Here is a 12,068-nt window from a genome sequence, read left to right as displayed (position 1 = left end):
TAAAAAAAAATATATATATATATATATATATATGTGATATGTGTGTGAGTTAGGCATTATGTGAATTGTATAGTGAAAGGTATGAGTGGTATCTTTGGCAGCCTCAAGGATGGGGCTGCACCAGCCCTTTTGCCTATCGTAATAAAATCCATTCTCACATTGTGGCAAAGACTGATCGGGTCATAGCGGAATGATGAATTAACCTCACTTCTCGTACCCCTCCTCCATCTACCTTCCCCCCCACCCTCGCCCAACATTTGCCACTGCAGCTTTTGTTTCAGGTGTGCTAATGGCCTCACACGCTCGGAAGATCATCTCATGCCCCCGCCCCCCTTTCCCAAAAAGTGTTGAGGGTGAGGACAGACGGGTGCACGGGTGAGGGGTGGTCACACCTCGCAGGGCGGCTGTGAATTGATCAGCACCTCGGCGGGAGCGAGTGAGGGAGATACGTGAGAAAGGAGAGTGTGGAAGGACTTGAAGAGAGAGGGTGAGTCAAGAAGGGGGGGAGGAAGAAGAGGGAGGTGTGAAGATTGGCAGAGGATGTGAGTGACAAAAGAAAAAAAAATCAGATGATTTGAGTTTGGAGAGGACATCTTCACAATAGTAGATCTTTGGGAGCCAAATTGAGGGACAGGGGCCGAATAACGATATTGCACTGTCGTAGCGAGTATTAGCTACACTTAGCAAAAGACTAACTTAACTTTGTTGCTAACGTATCGTGGAAATATCGTACCATAGCATACAACAAAATATTGCTTATTGATCATTTAATGTATCATTGATATCAGTGGTATCACTGGCAAATTAGGTGATATCGTATGGCATAGAATGCAACATGAAAATAGTTTTGTTACTTCTAATGAATCGTCCATTATTTTCTTGCAAGTTACTCCACATCCTTCCTACAAGAAGTAGGTGATGCGTTTTTCCAGTACATCAATTATCGCACAGCAGCCGTATCATGAAACGACTAGCGGCGACGGCCAAATGACTTAACAATCATATTATGATTTAGCATGCAGTTCCCACTAATAATACTCCAAATACTAAACTTTTAACAACAAAAAAACTTACAAAAACTTCAAGTTTTATTGCGGAGCAAGTCTCTATTTTTAGCCGAGGGAAAGATTTGTAATTTTCCAAAGCCGAGTAATAATTTCATATTTAAAGCCCCTCCGCTTGACTGCGCAGCAGATGGGTCTTTAAACCAAATGCCAGATTATTCTTATTTTTGGAAGACTGTTTAGCTAATATGAAAATATAAAAATGTAGCGGCGTATTCATCAGCTTTTTACAGTTGTACTATGTCACTGCTTTCACTTTTTTATGGCTTAACTCTTTGTTGTTTTGTATTCTGGTTGCTAGAGAGCATCAGATCCCAAACGGTGTTGTTAGCGCCCCTAGGGGTTGAAAGTAGAATAGCATATTGATTTATGCATTTTTGGTGAATAGCGTTTTTTTTGTGTGTTATTGTAATTATATATATATATATATATATATTATAATATAAACAGGCATTGTCTTGTCTTTTTTATTAAAGTGTTGTTTTTTTGTGATATTCTTTTGTTTATTAATATAAAAACGATTAAATATTTATATAAAATGTTGATTATGAATTTAAGACATGATGGTGTTTTATTATTATTATTATTAATATAAAGAGATAAAAAAGCATTGGCGAGGATATTTTTTAAAATCTTTTTTAAACTGTGCACTTTTATGGAAAACTATTACTATGATGATGATTATTAAAAGTCAATATCAGGAAATATTGGTGCAGTTTCAGGATTTATTGTACTTATTTTCTGTTATTTTTTTTAAATTATTGTAGAATTATTGTACTTGTACAAAATTATTTATTACTATTTTTATAATTATTACTCTTATTTAAAAAATACAAGAAATATTGGAGCAGATACTTTATATTGTTTGCGATTTCTCTGACTTTGTACTCGGACTGAATTATTTTTACCTTTGTTATTTTTAGATTTAAAAAAAAAAAAGCATTGGCGCGCATACGAGACTGATTTGTCACGTCAACAAAAAAAAGTTTTTAAAATTCACTAAAGTTCTCAAACTGAATCATGAATATTAATTGTGATTTTTTTGTAAAATTTAATAAATATGACCATTTTCACTTTTTATCATTTCTGAGGGAACAATGCATGAATCTCAACATTAACAAATCTGCATACAAGTGTACCTAATGTTGTGTCCAACGATGACCCTCCCAAAGTTTTCTCTGCCGAAGTTCACCGAGAGGTCGGAAGTGACACGATATCATGCTGACACGCTCCCAATAAGGAATCTTCCCAAGCGTGAGGTGTTGAGCAAGCCAACGCGGCTCAGAACATCCGAGTGGAGGCGGCTCACAAAAGCTGCGCCGACTGTCAAACAATCCCGGGATTGATTTGTCTTTCCGTTAATTATGACGACCGCCGTCAGTGCGTGACAGCATCCATCTCGACGTCCTTTGTTATGTTTGCACACCTGCGTGGCTTTAATTACGCCGTCTTCTTTTCGGCCTTGAGACGCCAAACGCCAAGCGTCTGTTTGAGGGAAAGAAAATCACAAATTGTCAATGAGAACACCTGGAGAATCGTCACAATTGACGAGTGCTTTCCTCCCAGCTGTTACCAATTGTCGCTTATACTCCATTTCTTGCCACCCTTAGTCTCGTCTAGAATATAAAATGGCTGCGTATGAGGATACACAGCTCGAAATTACCACAATGATATTATTTTAACCTGTTGCTGTGCCTTATTTCCTGATTCTGTAATATCACGCCCACAGTCTCCACTTTACTGCAGCTGCCCTCAGTCTCGTCTTGGATAAAAATGGGTCGACCTAATGTTGCTGTGTTGTAAATCTTTTTTCTGTTCCCGATTCTCAATCCGGACCACACATTCAATACAGAAAGTGTTTAGCAGTTTCTGACAACGTATGAAAGGTGAAACTGAATGCGCGGGCTTGGTCGTAAACGACCCTCTCCTCTCATTATTCTGGCATTTCTTCAGCCCTCCTGGCAGGGCGTCGGTGGCGCTGTGGAAATGGGATGATAAATCGGAGCGGGTCAATAGCCGATCCATAGTCTCTGTGTTGTTGGCTTTCACTTGAGCATAATTTATATGCCGGCTGATCAATAACTAATCTCGGGCCCGTCGTCTTGTGCTGAAATAAAGACCAGAGTGATGATGATGGCTCAGGGAGAACGGGCCGTGCCGGAATGTGAGGGGGATTCGTGCACCGCCAACACACACACACACACAAATAAAGGTTCTCAAGGCATAAAAAGTTTGAATGACTTTGGGGACGGACATGGCTGACTGCTCTCATGACGTCGTCGTAATATCTTGGAATCACTGTGTATTTTTTTTTTTTTTAATTGTTATAACAATTTAAGCATTTTTGTTCAACGCAGCCTCCCCCAAACGTCACTCAGTAGCACCCTTTTGGAAAACTGGAACACTTGGTTTTGATATTGGTTACATCATGCCTGAACACGCCCAATCAACCCTCCAGAAAAAAAAGTTGACTCAGTAGCGCCCCCTGGAATGTAGGGCTGCCCAATATGCGCCACGGATTTTGACTATAGCAATATTTCTGTGATATTTAACACATACCTCAAGAATGGACATTTTTATGATCTAATGAGAGAAGTCATTTTTTTTCATGCCGCAAAATAAGCAAGCTCGATTTGTTCTTAATTCATTAATTGTGATTTTCCTGGTATCGGTGCATCTCGAGACACAAGGAGTGATGTGAAATGACAAAGTGTTGCAGCTGTTCAAGACAAACTGTTGTTGGAGTGTCTGGTGGCTTCTGTAGATGCGTGTGTGCGTGTGTGTGTGTGTGCTGTGTGCGTGTAAGGGGCCGGCCAGCGGAGCTGAGGGGGTTGAACCCTGTGGCCTCAGATTAGCCCCCGCTTGATAGGATTAGGCTCTAATGACTGCGACTTGGAAGACAAAGGGAGTTTGTGCAAAGAGGCTTAGATATGGAAGAATTAGCAGCAACCTTCCATGGCACTGTGCTGGCCCTCGCTTGCTCTTCTTCTTCTTCGGGACCTTTTTGCTCATCCCCGCCGCCAGTCTTTTGCAAGACTTTGACGCCCCCCCACTACCCACTAGTACCCCTCCTCCCTATACGCGGACAGCATTTGTTTTTTTTAAGTTGTCAAGGGGGAGAGGCTGGACTACACAAGAATAAATGGAAATCATTAATTTATTCAAATTTGAGAGGAGACTAAGATGAGCAAAAACCTGGGCAGCTGCAGCAAAGTGGAGACTGTGGAGTAAGCGTACATTTACTTTTGGCATTTTTTTTTTTCAGCCATGTCTCCTCAAATGTCACAATAATGCGCACATTTCATATTTGAGAGGAAACTAGGAAACCTTTTCTTGCAATATAATTGACACCGATACGTTCGTCTTGGCATTTTTTTCAGTCAAATTATTTTTACACTGGCAATTGACTTGACAAATATTTCTAACACGGTGATGCGCAATACATAAAACTAGAGTCAAATAAAAAAATTACAGTATAAACATCTTCAACTTCAACACGGCTCATCCCGTACGGCACAGGTTTCAAACTCAAGGCCCGGGGACCCAATCTGGCCCGCAACTACATTCTATGTGGCCCGTGAAGGGTAAATCCTGTGCGTCAACTACTTGTTTCTCGCACATTTTCCTAAAATATGGCACGGCACACAAATCAACTCTGCCCTGAGCCCACACTGGAACTCCCCATGGTGCAAATACAAAAAACAAGCACCACCTAAACTCATTATTTGATTTATTTGGAGTGTCTGGCATGGACTGCCCACAATGTCATGACTATCACATCTAACCGCCTATTTGACCACACCTCTTGGCCGGGCCATGGGGACTTTTTTTGTGTGACAGCCGAGCAATTCATCCTCAGACTCGTCAATATTTTGAAGCAGATGTAATGCCCCCTGTACTCTGTAAGATTTTTTTTTCTTCACAGATCACAATGACCAGCAGCGTTTCTCAATGGAAATGAGGCGGCGTTGACCCAGCGCAACATGAATACACTTCTCTGTATATGAAACCGCGCAGTTGACTCTCACGTTACGTCTCATTTCCTGGTCTTCCATTAGCTACGGGAGTCTCTGCGCAATTGCATAGTGAAGTAAATTTCCAAAAAGAGTTGAAAATGATGCAAGCGCTTGCATTTGTTTTTCAAGTTGGTATCAATATTCGTTGAAGAAAATCGATATCAAAGGAGTAGCATGTCAGTATCGGTACATCGATACCAAAGGATCGATACACTGATACCAATTGTGTAGCACAATATTGCAACATCAAAAGCTAAGGCACACCAGCAGGAGACATTCATATATATTGATATGATTTTGATATCACTTTTTCTATCCATGTATCGTCATATGTTGAATAATTGGCCATTTTAAACTTGAGAGGAGATGAAGGGCATCCAGAAACCATCTAAGTCAAATGAAGACTACAATTTTATTTATACAGCGCATTTCACAACAGGAACAGCTAACATTGATATTTATTGTTGTCATCTCTAGCCGGAAAAAAAATTGTCTAAAAGGAGACTGAGGGCAGCAAGAAACCTGGAATCTGATCACATCAAAGTGGAGACTGCGGAGCAAAGGTCATCTTGGCACATTTAATCTTTAGATGTGTCACCTCAAATCTTACAACACATTTCTAATTTTATATTCCAGACGAGACTGCGGGCAGTGAGAAACTGGACAGCAACAGCCAAGTGGAGACTGTGGAGAGTAACTGTAGTGTCCGTTCATTGTCATTTCTTGCTGTGAATCCTCTTCACTGATAAAGCCATTTCATATTTTAGACAAGATGGAAAGCGGGACACCGCATTCAATTTCTGTGTATCCATAAATGTTATAATGACACAAACATTTCATTTTGCTACCGCAACTAAGGGCAGCAAGAAAACTGAGTGCTTCAGCAAAAGTGGAGTATAACTACCTCAGCGTCCAGTTCGTACGATAGAGTATAGCGTGCATACACGTGTGTGTGCATGTTTGTGTAACTTATCAAAGTGTAAAAAAAAAAAAAAAAAAAAGCAACACAATCCTCGAGTGGTCACAGCATAAATCAGCATACAGTATATTCTTATTGACCTAAGCCCTTGTTATGAGTAAATACTGCCACAGACTCACTGAGCTGGAGGCAAGCTTCCAGTGTGGGGGTGTGTGTGTGTGTGTGTGTGTTGCTTCGAGAGGCTAAGGACAGGATAAGGAGATCAGCAGAGGGGGGATATCACGCCTCTTAAGCATGTATACACTTGCTAACTTTTACTTTTTTTTGGGGGGGGGGGGCAAAATAAATCCCCTACTCATCAAAGCATGATGGACTCTCCTCACTGCCCCCCTACCTTAAGCCCTCCCCCGCCCGTCGTCCCGCCCGTCGTCCTTTCCTACTTTTACAAATCTCCTAGTAACCCAAACATTTGGGTTGTTTAGAGCAAGAAAAAAAAAAGTCTTTTAATCTCATTGGGAGTTGCTTATTCTTTGTCGATTTCCAAGGCAAATGTGGGTGAGCGGACGGAGAAGGAGGAAAACAGTTTCATATTTCTGTAAGCCTCAAAGTTTTGGCAAGAGAAAGAGAACTTGGCCCTAATTCCATCTCAGGCTGGCGTTGGGGCCGCTGCGTTGCGGAGGGCCGCGCTGGCCGAGGGCCTGAGCCCGTAAATTGGATATTAGGCGGGTAAGGGAGGGGGCGGGGGCGGATATAAAGGAGCCAGTGTGCGCTCCCGTCACCGGGGAATTATTGCCGCTCTCCCCCAGTGTACGCGTCGAGGCCGCATAGATGCTCATCTCATAGCCTGTATCCGTCGCTCCCCGAGCCGCACAATAGGATTTTCCAGCTGCAGCCTCCCGCTTGAATACAAGCATTCCAAATTGTTAAGTGGCATTCCTCCTCTTTTCTTCTCTTATAAACACTTTTTTTCCCCCCCCGCGGACCCTTTGGTCCGACCACATTTATATATTTCAACTTTTTTTTCTCTCTAGCAAGGAACGACTGTAAAGTTTCTTCCTTTTCTCGTTGGAGAAGTTTCACAGAATGACAACAGCAGTTCCTGCACGCACAACTTGACACAAGAGTGCCATTTGCATGCCAGGCCAGTAGTTGGCGATGTCACTTTCTTAAAAAAACGATAGGCAAATGCTTAACTCTGGTCATATCCAAAAGTGAAATTGATAGATCTTTCTATTTTTTTTTTTTCAAAAGGAGACTATGGGCAAGACACCCAAAGTGGAGATTGTGGAGTAATCACATTAGCGTGTGCGTTTAATTTGATCATTTCTAGTCATCTGTCCTCAAATGTGACAATGATGGGATAATTTTATACGCCACGGGAGACTAAGGGCAAAAAAATGGGGAGCTAATGAAAGTGGAGACTGTGGACTGTAAGACTGCATATGACAAACACAACAATTGGAACGCGATTGAAATTTCCAAAAATGTCCACTTTGAGATAAAGTTATCTTTGTTTGAAACATGAAACTATTACAAGAACAAATCACGTAAAACAAAATTCGCTATATTTTGCTGAATGATACGAGAAAGATTTGCAATTTATTTATTTTTTTTTGACTCTGCCCAAAAAAAAAAAAAAAACACATTCCTGTATTTTTATTCCCATAATAACAATCCAGTAAGACGCGATTTTGTTTCTTTACGTTCAGAGTCAAATTTATCTTGAGCTAAGTCGGTTCTATGCTTCACCCAAAAAAAAAACACAAAAAAAAAAACCGCAACCGTCCACTGTATAATAAAACATTAATTTTGTGACCAATGTCGTCGTTTTTAGCTAAAAATAGTGCCGGGTAAATAATTGCTGCCTATCTCTTCCTTAAGTTGCTCTTAATTCTTTTGCTCCCCCCACACCGCTGTCATGTCCTTGTGCCCGCAGCCCACAAAGCGCCCCCCTCTCCCAGGAGTAATCCGAAGAAGGGGCACGAGAGGGTGTGAAATTAAATACATTACAGCATTGCAGATTAAAGTCATCCGTAGGCAGTTGCTCATCCACGTCAAACTGTTTTGCTCCTTACAGGGGCGAACATTTGATCCGGGCTCGAAAGCGGCGGGCGGAAGGAGGAAGAGGTCGGCCGAGGAGGCCAGGCCGGAATTCAGCTAGCGTAGGAAAATAGCACGCTAGCTAGCTAGCTGGCCAGCGTTTTGGACCGAACGTTTGCAGTGGTTTGCAAATTGAAGTCCGCCTGAGTTGGCGAGTCGAGACGAGCGTGGCGTCATGGTGCGGGTCAACGCGGGTGACGGTGCCGTACCACTTTTCGCAAGTCGTAAACCTTAATGCGCCGTTTCCCAGCGTGCCGTAATGACTCACATCGGCCAGCGCGACATGGGCCACACATGGATGCAATTAAGAAGTGTGGAAGTGCAGAAAAATTAAAAAAAAATGTCTTAAATCAGTCCTGTTCAAATAACAATGATCCACACATTTTTAAAATTTTTTTTTTTAAATGTGAGATACAATCTTGGTTTTTCTTTTTTTTTAGCACTGATTCCAAATATGATATATATATATAGTAATATTTATGAATTGAATATTAGCTCATTTTTGGAAACGTCATACACTATAAATTACAATGCATGGGAAAAACGCAAACCTTTCCATGTCAAACTTAAAAACAAAAAAATGGAAAATAAAAAAATATGCTTGAAAAAAATGATGACATTTTTTAAATGAGTCAAAAATCTGATTAGGGACACGTTCTCGTTACATTTGAGGATACTTGGCCCTAAATTTGAAAACACGCACGATAGCATTAGCTTACCCTTCTCCGCAGTCTCCAGTTTGCAGCAGCACTTTATCTACTGCCCTCAGTCTCCTCTCGGATGTAAAATTGTCTTAACAACATTTGAGGATACACGGCTAGAAAAGACAACAAGAAATAAACAAAAATAAATTAACTTTTCGCTTAAATTGCCCGATTACAATCCACAGTCTCCATTTAGCTGCAGTGATCCATTTTCTAGCGGCCCTCAATTCACAACAAGCAGAAAGGTAGACCCAGGAGACCCTCGTTCTCCTCCACTATTCTTGTTGTGTTAGCATGATGTGTTCAATGCAGCGTGTTTTTTACAGTTTCAAGTGGAAAACGTCCATAATAAACTTGCGGTGTTGGAGCTCACACTTGAGCTTTTTCTTTGGCGTCTTGTGGCATTTTTGTGGCTGACCCGGCAGACGTCGGCGATTAGGTCACATGTGCAGGGAAGTCGGTCCAGCTGGGATCGGTCCTCCGATATCCCGCTCTCCCCCTTTCTAATGAGTCTCCCGGGGACACCGCCTCCCACTTAATCCACTCGTCTATTTTGACTTCCTGCGCTCGAGGAGCTCACAAGGCCGGTAAAGGTTGCGTGTTCCGTCGGCCGCGGTCAATGACATCAATTGATGCAAGCAGACTACCAGGAGTTTGGGTTACACCACATCAATGGATCCGTGGGGAAAAGAGATATTGGACGCTGACGAGAACTCAACATCAAAGATTTCAAAACAGAAACACCAACACAAAGTGTTGCGTGATTATAGTAGACTGTATAAATGGAAAAGTAGGGATAATTTGATCCAATTTCGGTAAAAAGGAGCATAACACTAGCGCTTTCGTAATATTGTCAAACGAAAGTTAGAGTCACATGACAGTTTTCTAAAGGAAATAGGGGCTCATGCAAACATTATCTAGCCTTGTTAGCTTAGCATGAACTTGACATTTTTAAAAAGTATATACATAGTTCATATTACGATTATTCAAAAGTAAAAGCCAAAATGCTAACTAAACTGCAACCAGGAGAACACGGATATCCTTGTCAGTTTAAAATCATTTTCGCATTTTTGGTTCCAAAAATAAACAGTTTTTACTGAGAGTAACAAAATAGCAATAAGCCTATACAAACGGTATTTAGCCTTGTTAGCTTAAATGGTGCCGGCATTTTGATTCCAAAAATATATAGTTACTGAGACAGTAATTCAAATCTACCCTTAGCATTAGCTAAACTCATTTTAGCATAATGTTAGCATTTTGGTACCGGTATGACAATTATTCAAAAGTAAAAATGATGAGGACAAGGCAAATGTAAAAACCTAGGAACATGTTAACTAGCTAGCTTACCGAGTTAGTTAAATATTAATCGTGATAATCATTTAAAAGCAAAAAGAAATAGGCCAATAAAAACATCGCAACTCAGATAATGTCGCTAGCCTTGTTACCTCAGCATAATGAGTAGCACTTTGGTTTAAAATGTGTACAATATCAATTGAAGACAAAAAAAAGCTTTGTCTAATTTAGTTTTAGGAAAAGTAATCATCTTTGTTGATAAGCCCCAAAAATATCTCACCAAAATTAACATCTACAAACCCTGAAACCAGGAACACAGAGTTAGCCTTGCTAGCATAGTTGGCCACCACCTCACCTTAGCAGCATAACGTAAACTCTGTGTGATCTATATCTTTGCTGCTGTAACACCTCAAATTTCCCCATTGTGGCACTAAAAAAAGGACATCTTTATCTTTATCTTTAAACATTTAAACTACCAACAGCATACCATTATTTTACAAAGCTTACTGGCTGAAGCAGACAAAGTTGAAAAGCTTTTTATTTTTTTTTCAGGGATTCAAATGGTAACCCAGTGACTAGCATTATTAGCTTTGTTGACTATGATGCGAGCATTTTAGTTACAATCGTATATATCGTTTTTACACTATAATTGTCCAGAACGTTTTTCCTGAGCGCATGACTTTTAGCCAACAGCTACAGTGTTGACGTCTGTCTTGTGCACCGGTCCTGAGGGGACTTTAACACTTGGACGGACGTCCGTGAAGCAGTCCAGAAGCAGCAGCTGCTACGGAGACAAAACACAAAAGCCACTCAGAGATCCAAAAGACACAACAGCAACATCTGCGCTGGCCCAGACACAGCAAAACTTATTAAGAGCGCCACAGTCTGGAAAAATTTGGTTTTACGATCGAGGAACTTGCCACGGTCGCGTCGGACAAAGTTTCCGTCTCGTTAGAACAAGAAGAAGTTTGACACTTACGAGCATTTGCACGATGATGATGATTGTTAAAGTCAAGTTTGTTGTTTCAATGGGCCGAGTACTTGAAAAGAGAACCTTAAAAAGATTACCATCAAGCAATCAATAGCTTTTACAACATATAGATAATGCATATATGCTTAAAGTGGGATATTAAATGCGAGGGCCGACAATGTATACCAAGGTGAGCCACTTTGTGTTCGGTGCACTTAGCTTGTGGATTTTGCACTTGGAGATGGATGTTGTACTGTAACCAGGAACAGTCTAAAACAGATGTCGGCAAACTACGGCCCGGGGGCCACATGCGGCCCGTTAAACGTTTTAATCCGGCCCGCCGAACTTGAAAAAAATTAAATGAATAAACCTTGTTAATGTTTTATTCTTTAAATTCTGTGGGTTTTTTTCAAAGACATATATATCGTTGTAATGCATTTGTTCACTTTCATTTCAAATTAAATGTATTTTTTTTCTCCGATGAGGTGAGGTTACCAAAACACTCCATCCATCTGCTCCTGGTCCGGCCACTCTGACAAATTTTAGAACCTAATGCCATTGACACAACGATATCACAACATTTTATCCTTGACAGTGGCATAATATCGGTCGTATCACCAAACCATTGTTGCGCAATAATGTTGTTACTGTGATATTACAACATTCGCCCACAACCAACTTACCGTATTTTCCGGACTATAAGGCACACCTGTATATACGCCGCAGCAACTCTCTTTTGTTGAAAAAAAATGTGTTGTTTCCTGCATGAACAGAACGATTTTGTACTGTGAATGCACATAAAGGTAAATAAACAGCTTGTTAAAATAGTGCCTTTTAAAACAGCAAAAACTTGGCTAATTAAAACAAAACAGACCCAAGAGAAAAAAATGTAGATTTATTTATCATATTTTCTCAACTATAGAGCGCCCCTACTGGCGAAAGAAAAATCCACAGAAAAGCCGCACCGCTGTATTAGCCGCACGGTTCAAAATCAAGGAAAAA

At 40.7% G+C, this 12,068-nt stretch overlaps 1 long non-coding RNA gene across 2 annotated transcripts in view; it reads right to left on the bottom strand.

The window, feature by feature from the left end:
• Window positions 1–1,497: 1,497 nt before the first annotated feature.
• The window catches only part of LOC148330006 (uncharacterized), a 100,017-nt gene continuing 89,446 nt past the window's right edge, over window positions 1,498–12,068 (bottom strand). For both annotated transcript variants that reach the window (XR_015845092.1, XR_015845091.1), the window contains one exon: window positions 1,498–2,549. This is a non-coding gene — a long non-coding RNA (uncharacterized LOC148330006). The remainder of the gene's footprint in view (window positions 2,550–12,068) is intronic.

This window comes from Idiotropiscis lumnitzeri, chromosome 9 (genome assembly GCF_059441095.1).
Source record: "Idiotropiscis lumnitzeri isolate Australia: NSW breed Sydney's pygmy pipehorse chromosome 9, RoL_Ilum_1.0, whole genome shotgun sequence".
Lineage (NCBI taxonomy): Eukaryota > Metazoa > Chordata > Actinopteri > Syngnathiformes > Syngnathidae > Idiotropiscis > Idiotropiscis lumnitzeri.
The sequence above is the reverse complement of the archived record's forward strand: the minus strand, read 5'-3'. Positions and strand labels throughout refer to the sequence as shown.